At 44.7% G+C, this 23,214-nt stretch overlaps 1 protein-coding gene across 9 annotated transcripts in view; it reads left to right on the top strand.

The window, feature by feature from the left end:
* TMEM266 (transmembrane protein 266) overlaps positions 1 to 23,214 on the top strand; it is a 394,446-nt gene that overhangs the window by 10,178 nt on the left and 361,054 nt on the right. For 5 of the 9 annotated variants that reach the window (XM_069222031.1, XM_069222036.1, XM_069222030.1 and 2 more), the window contains one exon: positions 22,718 to 22,823. The gene's annotated coding sequence lies outside the window, so the exon portion shown is untranslated. Of the gene's footprint in view, positions 1 to 1,698; positions 1,838 to 22,717; positions 22,824 to 23,214 lie in introns of all 9 variants that reach the window. The other 4 variants (XM_069222037.1, XM_069222034.1, XM_069222029.1 and 1 more) reach the window with 1 other exon arrangement.

Below are 23,214 nucleotides of genomic sequence, written 5' to 3'. Positions count from 1 at the left end.
GTAAGTAAATAGGGAAGCCATTTTAAGTAAATGTGCTGGACACTGGTAAAAACAAGTTTCCCAGATACGTGATGGCTTCACTGGAACCTATGGTGTTTGGTATCAAACACCTTGTATAAATAAGCCCACACTGATTCCAGTGATGGATTTATTTATGAATGCACCCAGAGTGCACCACCTACTAGCCTCTGGTGTGCTGGCTGAATGGTCCAGGCCAGCCTGCCACCACAGTCGCGTTTCTGATCCCACAGGAGGTGAGAGCTCTGCTCCCAGAGGTCAGGAACAATGCCTTCTCTAGCAGGAGGTGCTTACACCTCCAAGTATGATGGCTAGAAATCAGCATACCAAGGCCAGGGACCTCAAAGTCCCTGCCACCTTTGATATGCGACCCTGGCTTCCCCCTGTCTTAGGAGTTTACAGCATCTTCCCTGAGGCCCATTTGGCACCAGGACAGCCAGGGAAAATTAGCTAGTCCAGAGGAATGTTACACACCCAGGCTAGTCACATCTGTAGGGTGGGCTACCTGATGTGAATACAAAATGTAGAATTCCATCATCTTGGTTTTGGTGGAAATAGGCTCACTGGGTCAGGATTATGCCCACTCCCCAGAGGAAGTGGCCCTATAGGGGTTGTAGCCACCCTAAAAGTAGGTAGCCCATTGGCTTCTACCTAACACTCCCCTTAACACCCATTAATTGAGTATTTAGGAGGCACCCCATATACCAGAAACTAGATTCTACTGACCTATGAAGAAGGAGGACAACAAAGAGCCGTGAAAAGCAAGAACTGAGGAGCAGAGACTGACTGTGCCAACCCTGCCAGCCTGCCTGCTGAACTCATCAATTGCACCAAAGTCATCTCGTCCAGTAGCTGTTTTGCCCTCCAAAAGCCTAAGAGGACTGCCAGCACTTCAAGGACCAACAGTAATCTTCCTCGGAGCACAAGAGTTACTTACCTGCACGTTTGGTAGTCACCAGAAATCAACCCGAGAGTCCCAGATGCCCACAAACCTGACACCGGAAAGCACCATCGCACCCCTCCATGCCCCCCCCAGCCCGAGTTGAAGTGGGCCAAGGGTGCCAGCGGGGTCCTAAGTCCTTCAAGAGATGAGGTCCCTTTGGTTCTGGCTGGACTAGTCCCCCAGGCTGTTTCTGCAGGCTCCTAAGAACCGCAAGTGTCTCCTACAATGCGACCCCACCGGACAAAGACCCATTGCACACGAGCCCCCAAGCCCAAGTAACTGTGAACCGATAGTGTGCCCGAGACCCCGCCCCAAGACCTGAGCCCCTCTTTGGATTGAACCAGACTGGTCACCTAGTCCCCAATTAGAGCCTCTTTTCCCCAGGACCATTTCCCATTGAAGTGAATGGGACACCTGAATTTATAACGCACCTCTGCACCCAGACGGCCCAGTGCCTACTAAAGCCTTGGATCCTGCCCCATACGCATCTTAACTTCAGAAGTCTGGTCCTGTTAGTCGTTGATAAGTGCCCGTATGTGGTATCTGTTTCTTTCCCATAAGATAACATTAGGGCACCCAATGCTGAAAAGCATATTTGCACCTGGATGCCCAGAGCCTTCTGAGGTGACCTGTTGGTGCTGCCTTGGACCTTGCCCCATACCTACCTTTAACTCCAAAAAAACAGTCATGTAAGTCGTTGCCAAGTACCCATATGCAGTATCTTTTTTTTCCCATAGGATAACATTAGGACACTTTCCACTGAAAAGCACCTCTGCACCCTTCTGAACCCAGACGACCCAGTTCCTCCTGAAGTGACCTGTTGGTGCTGCCATGGACTTTGCCCCATACTTACCTTAACTTCAGAAGAACAGTCCTGTAAGTTGTTGCTATGCACCAGTATGCAGTATACAGCTCTTTTCCCATAGGATAACATTAAACACATTAAAGCTAAATCAACTGTATTTGCTGTATACTTCAAAACTGCTAACTAAAAAGTACTTACCCAATAACGAAGGTCTGGTGTTAAAAAATATATAACTATATGTGCTATTTTTCTCAATTGGTGTGGATCTCCTTATTGAGTGTGTGTGTCTCATTTATTGACTTAGTGTATACAAGAATTGTCTAACACTCCCCTTTGATAAGCCTAAGCAGCTCGACCAGACTACAACAAATAAAGCACTTGGTATTTTTAAAGAAAGCCCTGTCTACTTCTAAGGGCAAACCTGGACTCTTTGCACAACATGCCTCTTTTTGGTATATTACGTAAAGAGCCAGCTTCCTACAATAGGTTCCCAACTCATCATGTATAAGCTGTCATATAAATATGGACCTTGTTGGGTAGTTAGGGTTATTTCCTAGCATCTTTTGGCACAATTCCCAGTTCTGTCACTCCAGGTTTAACCTCTGCCTAGTTTACTGTATGTCATCAGGTTAGATTTACCATCAGCAAATCAAAAGACACTAGTTTTCCTTTTGATAAGGTTATAATATGTTGCACAGCCTCTTTGTCACTTGGGGTTCTTCATAGGTATTATTTCACTGTTTACCGAACAAACTGCTATTGGGGTTGCTATATGTCTTTTTATCTTGGATACTCATTCAGAAGCTTTTTGGTTGGGTAGGTAACACCATATTTACTGTTTTCTCTGAATGGACAGTCCTGGCAGATAACCACCAGTCTTAATTATGCAGTCTCTTTATGTTAGGTACTTGCTTCAAAATAAGATTACAACTACTAAGTGACGCCGGTTTCAAGCTATCCAAATTTACCTTGACTCATCTGTTGCTGTCTAGAGCTTCTATAAGGAAGACAGTTAGTGGTGTAGGACGTATCTAATTCCTTTGTGAAAATATTTTAACTGTAATGTTCAATTTGTGGGGAGCAGATAATAAACCCACTGCACTTACTATGAATATCTTGATACCCACTCATTGTTAAATCACATGCAAATTATTAATAAAAAATATGTAGGAGGCATTGCCTAGTGACTTGTTCATACATGAGATTTTTTTTCTTCTTACCTCTAATCTTTATGTAAAAAATATTTCATAGCCTTAAATGAACGAACGGATGTTGAAATAACCAGATTTGAAAATACAGTCACACTTGTTAAGACAGCTATTGTATGTTTTGCTACTGATGTCGCTTCCTCAGGGATGCTAATACTTAAAATAAGCAGCAGATATTATCTCATTGTTAAATCATAGAAGGTAGTGTGTTGGATCCGTCAACAATCGTGTTGTAAACATGATGTCCATAATCAGTGTTGCTCCTCTGCAATTGAAAATTAAACTAGCATGCATGTTTTCCATATTATGTGATTCTTATTTGAACTTATTTCATAACTGACCGTAAAAACTCACCTACAAACAATATCTCCTAGCTCTGACCGCAAACAATATATCCTTGACAACCTGACAATTGGAATTACACACCCCTGAGATTATTAGTGATATAGACTTTAACCCAAATATGTACATGTTGGTTAGAACTTGGATTACAATCCAATGCATGTCACAAATGTATCTATTAACCTTGTATTGGTTAACGATGATGGAATAATGATCTAACTTCAAATAAAAATAACACGCCCTGCAGTATAGAATGTAGTAAACATGCAGCAATAATAGCTATTTCTTTTTTTAGCATTTATAAAATTGAAGTTCTTGTTTATAGTATTACTTGAAACATTGGCATACCAAATATTGAAAATTCTATTGTGGTATTAGCAGATATTCATCTCAGAAAAAGTGGGATATAATTATTTGTCATAAAGGATGTAGCATCTCTTCATGTCATCCTACAGGGATCATCATTACACACTTTTAGTTTTCAGTACATTTTATTCAGATTTTATGAAGAAATCTACAGCATTCAGATGGACACCAATGCCCTATAAAAAGTAGCATGCAACCCAAACATGCCCCTAATCTTGCCATCCCATCAGTAAACTCTACTTGCCCCTTATCACTCTTGTACATGCTTGAACCCGGACCCCATCCTCTATTCCCTTCCTGAGATAATTCCCATGTTCCCGAGTGCTCATCCCATTACAAGAGTAGTCTCTCTCAAGGACTAAGTTTAGTTTCGACGTCATCTCCAAAAAGGACTCTGATTATATCACCTTCATAATGCTTCAAATCGCGTTGCGCCAGGAGGTGATTTGACCTCTCAGTTTGCAGTGTCCTAATGCAGTCTTGTTAAACTACAGTTTAGACCAAGGACTCTACAATTGTGTGTATTTGGGGTTAGTGTCTTCCTGAACCAGTTACCCTCTCCATTTGATTGTGAGCGCCTCCCGCCTTTTCTTAAGCTGAGTTGTCTCCACGCTAAATTGGCACAGTGTCACAGCTTTTATGGCTTCAAAAACCATTGCATTTCCTGGTGCTAATGATAGTGAGGTAATTGTTAATCTGTTTCCTTAAAGTCTTTGCCACTAAGAGGTTCTTCAGTAGCTTTCCTATTTCCTTGACCACCTTGTCTACATTCTTCCCCATTCCGGTGTTGCAGTGAGCGAGCAGGCCATCATTTGGCAAAGTTAGCAGACTTTCATCTACAACTACCATCTCTCCCAACAATTTGTTATTGACTAATACGTGATCTGTTCTGGCATGTTTGGTGTGCAGCTTAGAGGAATGAAAAAACAGTGTGAATGATTCGACAATCTAGTCAGGTGTGAACTGTAGGAAAGTGGTCCCTTGTTTGCAGTACCCCCACCCTCCCAAAACCTTTTGCCTGATACCTGATGCTAATTTGACTGTGTGCTGTGATCCTGTTAACCAGGCCCCAGCACCAGAGTTCTTTCCCTAAACTGTACCATTGTTCCCACAATTGGCACACCCCTGGCACACAGCTAAGTCCCTTGTAAAAGCTACCAGTGGTACCAAGGGCTCTGTGGCCTGGGGGGTCCCTAAGTGCTGCATGTATTGAGCCACCCTAAGGGACCCCTCACTAAACACAAACACACTGCCATTGCAGATTGTATGTGTTGGAGGGGAGAAAAAGTTAAAGTCACATGGCATCCCTCATAGGGTGCCATGTGCACAAACCACTGCCTGTGGTATAGATAAGGCACCCCTCTAGCAGGCTTACAGCCCTAAGGCAGGGTGCACTGTTCCACAGGCGAGGGCATAGTTGCCCCTACAGTGCCTAAGTCCATTCTTAGACATTGTAAGTGCAGTGTGGCCATATTAAGTACATGGGCTGGGAGTTTGTCATTACGACCTCCACAGCTCCTTGATAGCTTCACTGAAGTCTGGGAAGTTTGGTATCAAACTTCTCAGCACAATAAACCCACACAGATGCCAGTGTTGGATGTATTGTAAAACACACATAAAAGACATCTTAGAGATGCCCCCTATATTTTACCCAACCCTTTAGTGCAGGACTGACAAGCCTGTGCCAGCCTGCCACTAACAGACAAGTTTCTGACCCCATGGGATGAGAGCCTTTGTACTCTCTGGGGTCACAAACAAAGCCTGCTCTGGGTGGGGTGCTTCATACCTCCCACCTGCAGGAACTGTAAAAACTGGCGGTGAGCCTCAAAGGCTCAAGCCTCCTGTTACAGTGCTCCAGGACAGTGCAGCTATTGGAGATGCCCGCCCCTGGACCAGGCCCCACTTTTGGCGGCAGGTACAGTGGGAAAATTAGGTAAAACAGGGAGGAGTGAGCAATCCAGCTAGGACCACCTCTAAGGTGTCCAGAGCTGAAGTGACTCCCTCCTTGCAAAATCCTCCCTATTGGTTTGAAGGAAAGGGACCAATAGGGTTAGGAATGAGCCTCTTCCCTAAAGGGAGTGGGCACAGAAGGGTGTAGCCACCCTCAGGGCAGTAGCCATTGGCTAATGCCCTCTGATCCCTGTAATGCTCCTAAATGTAGTATTTAGAGGCTCCCCTGAACCTTACTCACCAGATTCCTGGCGACCTCACCAAGGAGAAGAAAGGAGGACTGCTAAGCCGACCCCAGAAGTGAAGACTCCAGACAACCACTGACTTGGCCCCAGCCCTACCGGCATGTCTTCAGCTTCAAAGACCCCTGCTCCTGGAAGTCAACGCATCCTGCAGGACCAGCAACCTCTACAAACCTCCAGAGGACTGCCTGCCCAGCAGATGACCAGAGGACAGCGGCCCTGTCCAGAAGAAATCACCAAAAGGATGCCAGAACTGCTCCGGATCTGCGAGTCCTGCCCACTCTTCACCCGACGCCCACTGCCCGAGTCCAGGTGGCCCACCGGCCTAGAGAAGGGGGCCAGGCAATTCTGACCTCGAGTCCACCCTCGGTTGACCCCTCCTGGCCAACACGACGCCTGCAGCCTGAAACCAGAGGCTCCCTCTAACAACCAGATCTGACAAAGATATCCGACGCCCAAGCAGACCCCTGCACCCGCAGCCCCTTGGCCTTGGGGAATCCGACCGACGGTGCAGCAACGTCCAGCAGGCGCCTCTCCTTCCTGTCCAGCCTTTGGTTTGCAGGAACCTACCCCCTGGACCCAGCGTGCAGCATCTTTTGTGACCCCCTAGGGTCGCCCCCATTGAAAAGCATTGGGTGCCCAGCTCTGTGTTTGCACCCTGCACCCAGCCGCCCCTGTGCCGCGGACGGTGTGTTTTTGGTGTGATCCTATGGCCCCCCCGGTGCTGACCTAAACCCCCCAGGCCTCTGTCCTGGAAGCGCGGGTACTTATCTGCAACCTGCTTTCTACGAGCACCCCCAGACCTTATAGGATTCCATTGTAAACCCAATGCCAACTTTGGTGGTGCCCTTTTAGGGTCAGCCTAAACTTTGACCTGTGACATCTTAAATCCCGAAGACTGGATCGTCAATCATGTACTTACCTGATTTCTGTGCTAACACTCCACCCCACCACCACGCAGGACTCTGTGGACTCCTATGGAAAATTGCGCTGTCAACTTTTGAAATAGAAAATTGCTACTTACTTGTAAACTGCTTTAGTTACAAAAACCAAACAAAGTACATTTGATACATAAGCTTGATACCTACTTACAACTGTACTTACCTGAAACAAAGTTCTTCTGGTTCTAGTAATAGAGTAACAAAATGTATTTTTGTTGTACAAAAACCATTGGCCTGGAGTTAGTCATTGAGGGCCTCATTATGAGTTTGGCGGGAATCGGAGACCGCCTGCCAAACTCCCACATCCAGAAGACTGACAGTTCAGTATTCTACCCGTTGGCCCTATTATGAGTTTCCCGCTGGGCCAGCGGGCGGAAACAACCCACAGTATTGACGCCGGTTTGTAATACAGCTGGCGGCAATGTTGCAGTGTGTTGAGTGCTGCCAAGTGCATGGGCCCCCATGGAACCCCAGCACCCCGTCTCTGTCAGCCTTTGCATGGTGGTGGAATCGGCATGCAAAAGCTGGCGGACACGGGGGTCGTAATCCTTAAGGCGGATTCAGACCATCGGCGCTGCCAGGCTTTCCGCCGGCACAAATGTGGCTGTGCCGGTGGCTCAACCGTGGCAAAAGCACCACGGTCGTAATGTGTAGGCTGGACCGCCGCATTGACGGCGGTCCAACTGCCACCGCAAGTCTTTAGGGCCTAGGACCACCAGACTCATAATGAAGGCCTGATTGTGTGCCTAATTTCTTGACTGTGTGTGTACAACAAATGCTGTGCACTACCCTCTGATAAGCCCAAGAGCTCGACCACACTATCACAAAAAAGAGCATTAGTATTATCTACTCTAGCCTCTGCTAAGCCTCTGAGGAACCCCTGAACTCTGTGCACACTATATACCTAATTTTGGTATAATGTATACATAGCCAGCTTCCTACATGAACTAACAGTAACCCTTCGAGCCATGAGGGAATGATTTAGAGTAGATCTTAGGGTGATTGGCTCTCAATGAGTAGGTTTCCTGTTTTGAAGCACACATTAAACTGGCTTAGTGCGTGCAGCATGCTTATTTGTTGGCTGAGCCATTAAAGCTATGCATGTTATGAGATTAACATGAACATGATGGATGATATTTTTGCCTTCTTTTAGTTGAGCTTGCCAAACAGTTTTTTTTTTCTCTCCCATGACACTTTAATTATTGATTAGTTTTTTTCTGCTGGTTCTCATCTATATCTGGGCCTCTCCTGTTTCTTCTGTTTTTCACCTGCTGCCACACTAACCATATTTCTGGTGGCATACTTCTCCTTTGCCTCCTGACTCCCCATTCTTGAATTGCAATTGTAAATTCCCACCTAAAATGTAAATCCTTTTCACACATGAAGTCAGTCATTTGCTTGAATTCAGGATAGTAATAGGTAATATGTCCTGGTAGATTTGGAGCTTCACTCTGCTGAAGGAAATTTCAACACTTGCACAAGTTTAGTTCATGATACTTTCCTTCTCTTACTATAGGTGGACTCTAACCAGCATGTCAGAAAGTGTACTTGGAAGAAGTTCATAGGTGCAACCATCTGAACTCAATCCAGTCTGGCAGGGATTTCTAGCTGTCTTTCCAGGATGGCTGCAAATGTCCTTTACATAGGTTTTCATGTTGCCCTTCAACCACCCTCCCGTCTTAGGCATTCCTTGAATCTTCACATTAATCCTGCCTGACTGATTTTTTGGCATTCCTCAAATCTTCACATTGATCCTTCCTGACTGATTTTTCAGGACTTTGTGTTTTTCCTGGAGGAGCGTTTTGCTCTTTCGGTATTTTAGCTCGGAACTGCTCCTGATCTGCTTGTTGCTGAGCTATTGTTTTCTCAAGGGAATTTACCCACTCTCCCAGATTTGAGACGTCATTATGCATCTCCTTCAGGTTGGACTTTGGTTCTTTCTTAATTAATATAATTTCAGCGTCAATGTCCTCTAAGAATATTTTAATAATTATTTTGTTGGGGCACTGTCCTGTGTTTAGGGCAAGGATGCCCATTCCTTATGAACTGGTGACTGCCTTACTTGAATGAGAAGAGGGCTGGCCTCCCTCACGACATACAGGTTTTTGAATGCGGCGAGTGTTTTTGTCTGCCTCATCTCATGTTTGTTGGGCTACTCCTAGATTGTGGATGCTAGGAAAGCATTTGGCCGAGAGTACCCGCAAGAAATCATGGCTACACGGGTAGCGGCAACATAGCAGTCAGCTACAGTATTATTTGTGAAACAGACCCTTAACTGTCTCAAATGCTGTAGCCCTCTTCTCTCAGTTGCCTTAGAGACCAACAAAATCTATTGTCAATCATCAGTGGTGTTGGAATCATTATTAGGTCCATCTGTTTGAGGGCTCACGGATCCCCTCTGCTCTCACAGTATACTGCCTCTAGGCTTTCACCTCACCTAAATCACCCAGCACAGGGAAATTGTCCAATGTCATCTTCACAAAGGCCATGTTTCAGCATCTAACCTTTAGAAACTTTAGTTTGCCTCCCATACTGAACTTGAGCACACCCCAGTGCTAGTACACCGCGGATGACATTCATTTAAGTTGGTCTGCAATACTTGAGGCAGGTGGGGGTTTCCTTTTGGTAATGGAATCAGATGCTTTGGTAGCCTAGTCAATGGAAGGTCTTCTGGAAAGGGGCCGGGGTCTCTCTCTCTGCCCACTTAGGTTTCTGGCCTATTCTGAAGAGTTCCCTTTAATGGGACTCCTGGTCCCTCTGCTTACTTCTACTTCTCAATACCCTCTCTTGGCTACTGCCCTTTATGCCTCCCATCTCTATCTGACCGGCAATTGGTTGTTCTCTGTGGCTTCTTTCACGCTACAGCACTTTCCCACCCTAATGATTAAGGACTCTTCCTTTGTGAACCTGCTTCCCAAGGGGTCATGCCTGGAACTGCTGTGCATGCTTCCCCTTTCATCTTCAGTATACTCTGCTGTGGATACTGGTTCTCTCCCTTACCAGCCAATTTTTTTGACTCTTTTAATAAAGGCTTGTGCTACGAAAATAGAAGATTCCATGTCATAGTTTGTGTTGTGCAGCTATAGCTAGAGACTCTTGCATCTCTAGCTTTGCACATATCCCTATAACCTCCTATCTCTAGGGCTGCTCTTGTTTTGACTGGTTGACAGAGCACCATCTGGGTGTTCTTGAAACTTGGGACTTAGGTCTCTCCTGATCTATCTTCATGTGGTGTAGCTGCCACACTTCTCCCTGCTGCAGCTGACCAGAACATTCTATCCTGCACCTCACACATCCCCCCATAGGCTCTGATCTTGTTGTGCTGTCTATGAGCATCACCCCTTGATGCCAAGCCAGATGACCATTTGTACCTCTGATGTTCTGCCTCTTTGTTTTCATGTTTCTCTTTGAGTACTGCATGCTGTTGACATTCCCTTCTTCTTTATTGCCTGCCTCAAAGATACTCTTTTGTGTCAACGACCAGCTCCTATTTTCCCGAGAAGCCTCCACACTGTTCGCTCCACTACTTTTGATGGGGTGAAAGGGTGAGGTAATATTACTCAACTGCTAGTGAGTCACCTTGGGCCTCTAGTGCTCCAAGGGTTACATCCGCCTTTGCTGCTTTGATTCGCTACTTACTGCAGGCGGTTAGAGTGATGGATGTTGGAATGAGAGCTTGCCTTCTGCTCTGATAAGTGATCTAAACGGAGCAGGCAGATTAAGTGCCTGCTACCATTTGTTACCTAGCCACAGCACAATTTGAAAATGTAGGCTTAAACATTTTTCTGTGGTACAGAAGGGATTTGGAGGGTAAAATCTGAATTCTGCCCTCTTGATCAGAATATTGAAACAATAAATGTTGTTGTTTGTTGGCAAGGCTGATCTCATTGAGGCTTATTGGTGGTTGCAGTTTGGCTAATGCTGGTAATGCTATCAGGTAGGCCATGCATGTACTTAATGGATTCTTGTAGGAAATTTGGTAATATTACCTGTAGTTAACTGTCAGATGGTTGCATTTAGCCTCTTTAGAATTATATATGAAATTGCATACAGATGTATAAAAGTAATTTTCTGAATGTATTATTTGTAATTCTAGTAATGCTGTGAGGTAGCCAATGTATGTATTTATGGATTTATATAAGAAATTTGGTAGGTAACTTTCAGATGGTGACATTTAACCTCTGCTGAGTTATGGATGGAATTATATACAGCCGTATAAATGTAATTTACAGTTTTTAATTCATGTAATGATAAAGGGATGTTTGTGTCCATCTCCCTGTATTATAGCTTTACCTCACCCCATGCTTGCAAACCCTTATTTCTCTCTCACTGTCACTTATGTATGTTTCTCTCACCTGCTCATCAGTTCCTCTTTTGGCCTGTCAACCTGTCTGTGTATTACTGGTTCCTTGTATATCCCTTTCTCTCTATCTTATGATCACCTTTGCCTTCTTTTCACCTGCCCCCCCTCATCACTTTGTCCCATAAAGCCTTTTGTCACCATTTACATTTCTTGCCTTATCCATCTCTGCCACTCACTTCCGTTAATGCCATAATTCATTTACTTTTTAATTTGACTTTTCGGACTGTAACTCTCTTCTCCCGTCACATCATCGCAAACATTTCAATCTTGCCTTGTTAATCAGCCACTCCTTTTGTTCGTTTTATGTATCTTATAGCCTCTTTCTTTGTAGCTCACTTACTGTTGCTTACTTTATCCATCACCCACTCTTTTGATCACGCTGCTGTTTACATCTGTCATGTCACCTGGTGTTTATATCCCCTTCTTATGTTTTGTCAGTATCCTACTGTCACTCCCTCCCATTGAGCATAGTCTTTGTGGATCATTGTTGCACTTTCCTTTTCCATGATAGTATATTTCTCACCCTCTTTCTTTCTATATTGTGCATACTAGCATTTTCGCTATCCTTTCCTCTTTCTAAGTAAGGCCTTATTAAATATTGTTTTCTCGAATCAAATGAACCAAAATGTTTTCTTTAAATGTCAGATAATGTATAGCTAAAATGCTGTTTCAGTGATACATTAAAAATAATTAGGTCTGCTTACTTGCAACTTACCCATTCCAGATCTCACACTAATTCTTTACAGTTTTTAGAACTTTGACACAGCAGCTACAACATGTGGAATATCACAGAAAGTTAACTCTGAATTTAGCCTGCAAGAACATGGATAACATTCTTTGAATGAGTAAAATATTATAAATTATATACCTTTTTAGTTTCCAGATGATAATGGTTAAGCTACACATCCATCTTGTTGGTTTCTAACATAGATATTTATATGTAAATTTTCCTTCCAAGAGAAGACATTTAGGCCCTCATTCTGACCCTGGCGATCTTTGACCGCCAGGGCGGAGGACCGCGGGAGCACCGCCGACAGGCCGGCGGTGCTCCAATGGGGATTCCGACCGCGGCGGTAAAGCCGCGGTCGGACCGGCACCACTGGCGGGGTCCCGCCAGTGTACCGCGGCCCCATTGAATCCTCCGCGGCGGCGCAGCTTGCTGCACCGCCGCGGGGATTCCGACCCCCCCTACCGCCATCCAGATCCCGGCGGTCGGACCGCCGAGATCCGGATGGCGGTAGGGGGGGTCGCGGGGCCCCTGGGGGCCCCTGCAGTGCCCATGCCACTGGCATGGGCACTGCAGGGGCCCCCGTAAGAGGGCCCCTAAATGTATTTCACTGTCTGCTGCGCAGACAGTGAAATACGCGACGGGTGCAACTGCACCCGTCGCACAGCTTCCACTCCGCCGGCTCGATTCCGAGCCGGCTTCATCGTGGAAGCCTCTTTCCCGCTGGGCTGGCTGGCGGTCTGAAGGCGACCGCCCGCCAGCCCAGCGGGAAAGTCAGAATTACCGCCGCGGTCTTTCGACCGCGGAACGGTAACCTGACGGCGGGACTTTGGCGGTCGGCCTCCGCCGCCCGCCAAGGTCAGAATGAGGGCCTTAGTCATTTAGCATGAGTTTGATCCCAGGAACATAAGGAGCCAGATTGTTATTGTTAGACCTGCCATCCTTGGTGTGATATTCGCACAAACATTTTGTTTTCACTCCTCTTGTTTGGCTAAACTCATTTTTGTTAGCTTTTGGACTCTGCACACTTTACTACTGCCAACCAGTGCTAAAGTGCTTGTGCTGTCTTCCTAAAACGTGGTAAAATTGGGTTACACCTAATTGACACATTTAATTTACTTCTAATTTGATAGTATATGGTAGCACATGTACCAAGACAGGGCTTGTCAATTAAATGCTACTAGATGGCCTTCAGCACTCATTGTGCCACTTACTTAAGTAGCCTTTTAAAACATGTCTCATGCCTTCCACTACACCCTGTTGTGCAGTCCTAAACTGCCATTTGACCTAGCAAAATAACCCTTTTTGCAGTGCCTACACCTTCCTTTTTATTACATATAGATCACCCTTAAGGTAGGCCCTAAAGGCTCATATGTCAGGGTGCTGTTTATTTAAAACATAGGACATGTGGTCTTACAAGCCCTGGTAGTGAAAAACCCCTAAAGCCTATCTCTCCCCTTAACTAACCTGGGGTTACCTTATTACGTTTAATAAGTGATAACTTTTGATTGGGAGCAGGTAGCGATATGCTGTTTAGACTCAAATGAATTTTAATTTTAAATCCTCTTTAATGGTAAAGTTGGATTTTAAGTCAAAATTCTGAAAATGACACTTTTAGAATGCTGGCATTTCTTTTGTCCTAACCATTTGTACCTTCTGCTAGTGTCTTGAGTCACATGACTTTCAGTGGCTCTGCAGTTGTGGTTTGTGTATTTCTGGCAGACAATGAGACTAAGGGTATTAGCTGTGGTATGGGCCATCCTGCAAGGATGGTTTGGGGGCAGAGTTGTACCAGCCCCACTTACAGTTCAAAAGGCTTTGCCTCCTGCAGACACAAAGGAACTTGACACTAGTTTTTTGTCACCCCAGGCTTTTATGAGCCTTGGCAATGGAGGGGAAGAACTTTGCAGAGTCAGATGTGGGGTTATTATAGGGACTCCTCAACTTTAAAGGCTGGCACCAAGTATAAATATTGGAACTCAAGAGCCACTCTTCAGTATACGCCTGGACCTGCACACTTTACAAGAGGAAGTACTGCCTTTTTTTTTACAGAGGACGGCCCTGCAGCTTGAGTCCTGCCTCGTTCCCAAGAGGACTGCCCTGCCGCTTGAGGCCTGCCTTGTCCTCCAGAGGACTGTCCTGCTGCTTGAGGCCTTCCCTGATATCTGAGAATTAAGACTGGACCTGCTCCTTTTATCCCAGGCTACCTGAGTGCTGATCTGTTGGCTCACCTCCTGTTTTGCGCTACAGGGACACAACAACCTCCAGAAGTCTCTTTGCAATTGCTGACCTGCTGCAGTGGAGCTGGTCTTCAATAGAGGAGATCTTGGAGCCAGACAACCCTATTCCAGTGTCTGGTGCTGTGTTCCACTCAGCCTGTGAGAGAGTACTTGAGAGTTATGAATATGGGTGCTTTTAAATGGCTTGAGAAATCTTTCACTGTTCCCTGAAGCACAAGAAAATTTTCACGTTTGTTGTGTCTTTGGACGAGCCAGTGGAAATAGTTCTGCATGTTAGGCCACACTGGGAGTGGAGGATGTGGTGATTGGTGGGGGGCCAGGCTTTGATATTCTGGGGGTGACGTCTTGGTGTGATTGGCATCATAGATTCTCTGTGCGGTCCCATGACTCTTCAGGGTCTCGGCATGTGCTTACTGCGTGTTGCTCCCAGCGAGGTGCTCGACCCACCACCTCACATGCCTGTTGTCTTCACCACCAAATGTCAGAGACTGTATTTCTGTCCCAAGAACATAGGGTTTTCCATGGCTATTATCTGGGACTACATTAGTTTATTTGAGGACATGGATGTGTCCCTGCAATGTATGCTAGATACTGATATTTTCAGCTTCATATCATCTGTGTGATGCCTAACGATGCACTTTGCGCGACAATAGTGCCATTTCTGTATGAATGGAGATTTTGCCTGTTGTGTCATGTGAGGGATTACAAAATGGGGCTTTTCAGGGCCTTAATGTGGAACACATCCTATGGGCTATATTACATTCTGTTGACTCTGGGATTATTTTTTGGTGGGGAAGTTTCATTGACATTGGGTGTAAGGATGGAGGATTAGACTAGGGATTGCTTTGTTTTGTTAAATGATGGATGCAGAAATTGCACTGTTTTCACTGGACTAGGTTTTGTGTTGTAGAAAATCAAGGTTGGATCAGTTTCCTGTTTAGTGCTGTTTGTCCAGGTGAGAATGTACACAGGTCATGCACTGTACTGGAGGTTCTTGGCTGTTTTTCACATAATGTAACATAGGAGATCTCCCAGTTCTAGTGAATCTGTGGTTGTGGTAGTCACAGTGTGGTGATGCCCTGGAATGTAAGGGGACTTAACAAACCTAGTAAGGCATGAAATGTTGTCTCTTATGGTAGATGAGATGGATGAATATTCAAATACTGCAGGAGACACATTTTATGCCTCGTGTGTAGATCTCGCTAGAGGCTGGGGACTCCTCTAGATTTTATTCTGCTTTCTCTTTATACTTCAGAAGCACTGCAGTCTTAATTCACAAAATGCTAGGCTTGCATCTTATTCCCTGTGTGGCAGATGAGGAGGACAGGTTGGTTTATGCAGCTAGTATATTGGTAGGGCATAAACCTTTACCGATATATAGTTGCACAGCTCTAATATTGACTCCTCTGAGTACCTGGGTAGAAGAGCTGGATGGAAACACCAATTGTAAGACAATATTGTTGAATAGAGTGGTGATTTCAATACAATTCTAGGCTGCTCTGTTAAAAGATTGGGGTGGTGGCCCAGCCCACATCTTGGGCTGCTTTGAAAATCTGCAAGGTTATGTGCCATTACATATTGGTGGATACATGGCTCCACTGTAATCACGGGAGCAGTAGTTACACTTACTACTCTACTGTGTGCAGCATACATTCCAGGATTTAGTTTATTATTATGGATGTGTTCTATACCAAGTATTTATGAAGCTGCCATATTCTCCCCAGAACACTGTGATCATTCTCCATTAGCGGCTGAATTGGCTCTTCCTGTGCCCTGTCTTCTGAAGATTTAAAAGTGTGGCACTGACAGATACAGCATCTAAACATCAATTAAGACGGGGTGAGTTTTTTTTCAAGTGTAATGAGTGATCTACTGGGAGGGCAGATACTGTGTGAGAGGCTTTTAAGGTGTACGAATGGATGTGCTTTGAGGTCTGTGGGTATGCAGGGAGTGCATCTTTTGGGAATGTGCGGTCCTTAAAAAATCCACCTGAGTTAATATGAGCACACTAGAGTTGGCCGTGAGTAGACTGGAGGATATATGCAGCTATTGGGGATAAATCTGTTACACCAATTTAGAGACACCATGATGAAGTTCCATGAGGCAGCTAATTCAGAAACTAAAGGGTATGCATTGGAAGGTTGCAGCAACTTGGTTCTAAGAGGGGGATCACCAAAGTAATTTTCTGGCAGGGCCTGTATGGAAAGGGAGGGAGCAGTCTGCGATATTGCAAGTAACGAATCAAGGAAGGAATGTTTTGTAATGAATCGTGCCAAATTGTTGAATTATTTGGGTGGTGCTACGGGTCGTTCTGTTCTTCTTTACTGTCTCAAAGCAAAACTGAAATTAAGTCATAATTAGATCAGTTTCCTCTGGCTCGGACTTTTGAGGAACAGTGGGTGCTCTTGAATATGCCACTTAAAGACCAGGGGATAATGGTGGCTGTCTCAGTCTTAGCCGATGGTAATGCTCCGGGCTCTCTAGTAAGCGAGCAATGGTGTGTTCTCTTATAGGTCACTCTCTTTGATCAGTGGAGATAATAGGACCATAGCTAAATATTTAGCACATACGCTAGTTCTTGATGCTATTATGAGTTATTGTTCGTACCCACAGGTCAGTTTAACTCCTATAATGGCTAATATGTTTAATTTTAGTATAAATCAATTGGGACAATTCAGAGCTCATGCTGCATTTGTCTTTTACCCAGCTAATGTGGAATGAGTTTCCATTTTGGATATTTGCCAGTATCAATAAGGTACTTAGAAGTGACGATTACTGATGAAGATAGTTTCCTGTATGAAGAAAATTATGTGATGGCATTGGCTGTGCTGGAGGTAAAGGTTGCCTATTGGATATGCCACCATTTGTCTATGATGGGCTGTATTTCTTTCATTAAGATCAAAGAGTTACCTAAATTGTTGCACATCTTCCCAATTGTTTCCATAATTGTCAGTAAGCAGTTTTTTTTTTTTCTTACAGATTTTATTAAGTATAGGTTTGTAGACTGTAAACTAAGTTAGAAGTAAGGGATCATTGACTTGATCCCATTATTACATCTCTTACTGATTTTAATCTTACCCTAACTCCGGTGAATAATTATAAAACTAACCAGGAGTTGGAGATAATTTTGGTCACTTTAACCACAACTTAAGAAAATTAGAAGTGCGCCCTCCTTGTGAAGATTGAGCCCATTCCGATACATTAAGTATCTGAAGTGGCGACCCGATAATGAAGCATCCCACTGTTGAACACTAGTGGTTGCGGGTCCCTTACAAATCTTTCTGAAACTTCAGTTTCACACTGATTCTCCTGCTTTTTTTATTTTAAAAAGATTGTATTATGTATAGGTTTGGTGCTCAGACAACAAGAAATATGGCACAAAACGTAATATAACAATGGAGCTGCGGTACGGATACCGCTGTCAAACGGAAGTATTTCAATACAATTAAATGTCACAGTACATATCTTCAAGGCATGCGGCCTCGTAATTACTTGGCATTTCCTAAAAGGCACAGTGTAACCCTCCAATCTTATAGAAATCCTTTGCAGCTAATTACAAGGGCTTCTGCGAAAATTGTGGTCCTAGTTTCTAACATGTACAAGCGGAAAAGATCAGGAATCATCATCTTGGAAGTCCGCATGACCGGTCCGACAAGGATGTATCCCACTAGCCAATAGCAAACCAGCTGAGACCAAATGCCCTTCGGTCTAGAGCACATAGGCAGGAATTCCCAGTCGGTGTCTAATTGTTCTTGGCAGTAGCCAGCATTGCGCAGTCAGTGAGCCAGTTGAGGCGCAGGATGTCTGCCGCAGTGCATAGCTACTCTTTGCTTGGCCAGCAAGAGCAAAATTGCAGTGAGTTTTCGTGTGTCAGAGGGGATGCCTTTCACATATCCAAGCAAGACTAACAACACGGTGAGGAAAATTATTTGTGACCCTCACAATGGTGTTGAATAACTTGAACCGAAAGTGCCCAACCACGGGGCATTCCTAAGCCAGGTGCTGGAAATTGGCAATAGGAGCAATGCGTCACAGACAGCGCATGTCATCAGCCAGCCTCATCCCAGGCAATTGCCCAGGCATATGGTACACTCGGTGCAAATATTCAAAGTGAATCACACTATAATTTTAGGAGAAGGTTCCAGATTGAGTGCAATAGTAGCACCACTACTTCACTCTAATGGGGGTGTTCAGGTCTGTAGACCAAGTCAGACGTGCAGTGGGTGGTGCGAATGGGGGGGGGGCACTCTCCTGCTTAGTAGTATAGAGTCAGGTAACTCGTTTGCACCGGGATGGGTTAGTGAGCCTTTCTAACACGAGGAATATCGGGGGAGCCACGGGAAATGTGGCATGCCTAGCTCACATGCCGCATGTAATTGATAAGTGAGGGCGCTGATGAGGGTAGAAGCAGGGTCATAAAGTATACTGCTTGGGGAGAGGAAGTGCCCCTCTGGATACACATCCCCAAGGGTCAAGAGTTGTAGCCTACGCAGGTGTCTTCAAGTGCTGGTGTCCACAGCGATGAGTATCAAGGGTGACCTGCAAGTGGCACAGCCAGGGCATACAGATGAGCCAGTCTCACCTGCTGTCACAACTTGTCCTATGCTCAAATCGTGCAAGCCACAGTATTGATCTCCATCTGAGGTCATCTAGCAGGGGGATACAAAGCAGCCCTCGGGGGGAAATGAGCTATTTGATCATGTTCGAGAGCTGTGTGGGTCTGAAACCATGTGGGATGTAACCAGTAGTGGGCAAATTGCGCTTGTGCACATTAATAGTAGAGGCCCATGTCGGGACCGCATGGCCACCCTGTTCAAAGGGGAGAGTCAGAACCTCCCAAGCCAGTCGATTGGTTCCCTACCCATGTCATTGTGAGTAGTGGAGACCTGAGACGCTTGCGGAAGTGGGCAGTAGAGGTAGCAGGAAGTTAATGAAGAGGTATAGTAATTTTGGGTGCACTACCATTTGGCCATGGCTAATTTCCTCATGAGGCACATTGGTAGACTCATCCAGGCCGGTACACGATCCTCCAGTCACATCATGAGTCTCTCCATAATTTGCAAGCCAGAGTTCATTTAAGTCATGGCTGAGCCACACTCCCATGTATCAAGCTGATCCCTCTGCCTATCTCAAGGGATACTGTCTCATTAAGGGCTGAGATGTAGCAGTGAGTAGAAATATGATAGACTTGGACCAGTTATTAGTGGTGCCAGCAAGCCGACCAAAGCGAGTGCTTTCACGTATAACAGGAACGATGTTGGTATGGGGGTCTCAGACACACAGAGTAATATTGTCAGTGTACATGAACAGAATTCTCCTATTGGTAAAGGCAAGCCCACAAAGTGAATGGTGCTGTTGCAGGCGTACAGCCAAGGGTTCCATTGCTACAACAAATATAATGGGCAACAGGGGGCAGCGCTGGCATGTCTCCCGAGACATCTAGAGTGGAGATGACTGCACCATGCAGGCATTGGCGTGCCACAGGTTGAGTGTAGAGCAGTTTGATCAGACGCAGGAAGGAACCGCCAAGACCAATACATTCCGGGAGGTGCAAAAATATAGAGCTGCTCTAAAGACTAATGCCTTGGTAGCCTCAAGCATCACCGCCGCAGCACTGAGTCTGGCATTACCTGAGTTACGGAGTGCAAAAAAAGGTTCACAAGCTATGCCCTGTCGAGTTGCCTGGAACGGACCCTGATTGTGCCAAACGGACATAATTTTGTAACAAGGGAAGGAGGCGGGAGACGATCATTTTAGCGAGGATTTTGTTGTCTACATTAATCACGGAGGGGAGGCTAGTCAGGTTTCAGTATAGTTACTATCAATGCCTCCCTTAGGGAAGGGGGAGCCGTGCCACAGGTCTGGGAGTCTTTGTACATGGGCAAGAGGTGGGTGGCTAGGATCGATGCATATTCTTCATAAAAGGCTGCGGTTAAGTGATCCAGGCCCGGCGCCTTGTCCTTTGGCAGGCTATTAATTACTTGCACAATATCTTCCATCGTAAACAGAGCATCTAGGAACCGGCGACTGCCTTCATCCAGCCACAGCAATTGTAAGTTGTCCGGGTATGAGGTCAGGTCGGAAGGGTCGTCAAACAGGGAGGAAGTTTATAGGTCAGATTAGAATGTGGTTATTATGCGCAGTATAGGATCAGGGCTTACATGTACAGTCTGTTGGCCATTCACTAGCTGCAGCTTATGCTTTCCAGCTTAGGGTTTGTGCAGCAGTTTGGCAAGCGTCTTACCCACTCTAGCCCCTTTACCATACTGCTGAGCAAACACTTCTTTCCCTAGATAATGCGTCTCTCTGAGTGCTGCCTCATCTTTCTCCATTAGCGTACCCCTAAGGGACGCACGCATGGTCATGCTGTTAGTAGCAAAGAATTGGAGTTCCAGCTCGCGTAGATCCGTTTCTGTTTGTGAGCAGATCTTATGCAGTATCTGGAGCACTCCGGCCTTTTTAGTTATGCACCCTCCACGCTCCCCTCCACCCCTCCCCCCCTCCCGCCATGCATCACCACCTTAAATTGTTCCCAAATTCTAGAACAGCAGACAACCGAGTGCGCATTATGCTTGAAGTATTCAAGTATTGCTGTTCTAATCTCAGTCCTGAATGTGTTGGGAGGGGGCGTGGAGTCTCCCGACAGAAGGCCCTTGTGACAAGCTCTGGGGGTGACAACTCCAGTAGAACAGAGGAATGATCTGTCAGCGTCCTAGGGAAGGGTGTGGTGTTAGTAGTCCAGATAACCACATCTTTTGTGACCAACCAGTAGTCTATTCTGGATCAGGTTTGTGAGTAGATACAATATATATGCCTTATATGCTAGCTCCATGCCAAAAGCGCCAAATGTCTGTGAGCTCACTGTCATAGATGAATGCATGCCACTGTGCACGGCCCCCAGGTGCAGGCGACGAGTGTCACTGGAGCTGTCCAGGTGCGCATCAAGCATAACATCTACATGGTTTTTGTCTACTCTGATAATTGTAGATCTGAGCATGCTTTCCCAGATAGAGCGAGCACTGTCTGCTAGCATTGTTGAAGGAAGGAGACTGGCAGTATGTGATTTTTTGAGGCTGTTCTCTTGTTATTCAGGCTGTGTATGCATATAACTGGTTCCATTCAGTCCTGGTTTATCTTAATGAACTTGAAATGTATTGTATGCTGGTGGTTGTTCAGACTGCTAGGCTGAAAAATATTTGTATAGATTTCTATACTAAAATACAGCCCACACCTTAATGCTTATGATGTGCGATTATATTTACATTGCTTACTTGTAGTCTTGCTTTCAGGGGAAGTTGTGTTGCATGTGACTCGAGAGCCTGGTCCTTTTGTTTTCTTCCTTGTTTGCTTTTGTATTGTACATAACTTTATGTATGTTACTGTTCTTACAAATACCAATAAAATATTTAAAAACAGTAGTCATTTATTTTTAGTCCTTCTAAACAATGGAAACGTTGCTTTTGAACTTCCCTATGCCTACATTAACATGACAAAAACATTGTGTGCTATGAGGTACCAGTAATACAACCTTCCAAAGTGTAAATATAATAGTTATCAATCCGTTTTGATTAAATCCTATTTCATTTACTTTCAAAATAATCTTAACATATTGTGCTCTGCCAAATCCCTTTGTAAATATTTTTTATGTAGTATCCATACGGTCACATCTAAAAAAAGAAATCCGGTATTTTTGCAAGACCTAGGTTTAAAACTGTAAAAATGGTTGAACAAATGTTGGTGATGCTAGTATTTTTGTTTTAATGGGGTTTGCAGGTATTCTTGAGCCTATAGTATACTGAATAATGGTTGCATCTATTTATGAGTGCACTGCTCTTTTGCATTGTTTGTGTTTACCTTATTTTGAATGTTCTATGTATTTTGATCGTGAATTTTCTGTATCCCTTCTCCTTTTATATTTGTGAATTGTTTCGTTGGTATTTATTTTTCAGTGGGTGAATTTGTATTTGTTGTGCGATTTGATTTTTAGGTGTGCATTAGAAAGTGTTTTGCAAAGCTGGTGCTACGTTATAGCTTTTTTTTTGTGCTTGATTTCAGTCTTTGTGTACTTGGTGGGCATTGACTGACAAATACGTTTATCTTTTGTTGTACTTTTAGCCTTGTGTTTGTCTTGACAAAGGCTGTATAATCTGCAGCATTTGCCGAGTTTGATTTTTATGATGTTATCTTTCTGTGCAGCGGATTTCCGAAATATGTCTGGCCGGGCAGTTCGGTCACTGCCGTTTTTAGTAGTTAAAAATGTGGTCCACTGTGCCCCACCACCAACATCCTTTGGCAGAACTCGCTTCTGCCCAGTGCTTGCAGGTAGATTTCTTTCAGATGAAATCTATTTCTTACGCATTTCCTCCGAAACTCATCAATTGGTCATTCTTGGCTGCGATATAGCTGAGAGGTGTACTGAATATCGCTAAGCAGGTATTCGTTTAATTTACAGTTCTCTTAATCTATTCCGGTTGTATGATGTTGAATATCAATAATTTTATGTGTAAACTGTAAGATAATGCTTATGATGTGTTATCTAAATTAAAACATTTGCATTAAATGCTCAACACAGGCCAGATGTCTGCATGGAGAGACCCATCAGGAAAAAGTGGCGAAAGAAGGCACAGAAGAGAAAGGAGTGTTTCTGGATTCTACCAAATAGTGTTCAGAAAATTCAGGTAGAATATCACTAGTGCTTTTTCTAGATTTTTTTTGCTGTTTTAGTTAGAACTGCTCATGTGTTCTGCAATGTGATATGGTGAACAGTAAATGATAGTAGGATCATATGAACACTTTGCAGTGAGTGCTCGCAGTGACCGCAGCCAGAATCTATGAGTTGTACCAGTGTTTTTAATTGAGGGACATGTAAGTGTGAGAGAAGTGAGGGTAATGACACACCAGTAGGATGAGCCAGAGCAGAATGTACATGTTGATTAATGCAGCTCTCCAGAATAGATGCAGGTTTTCAAGTTGGTGCGCCTGCTTTGTGCAATTTGAACTGAAATTCCTACTCTGAACCATCATAAACTCCCTTTTCAAAGGTCTCTAGGTTGTACACTTTGAAACGAA

The sequence above is a fragment of the Pleurodeles waltl genome, chromosome 3_1, assembly GCF_031143425.1.
Source record: "Pleurodeles waltl isolate 20211129_DDA chromosome 3_1, aPleWal1.hap1.20221129, whole genome shotgun sequence".
Classification (NCBI taxonomy): domain Eukaryota; kingdom Metazoa; phylum Chordata; class Amphibia; order Caudata; family Salamandridae; genus Pleurodeles; species Pleurodeles waltl.
Note: the sequence above shows the minus strand (reverse complement) of the source record. Positions and strands in the feature narration are given on the sequence as shown.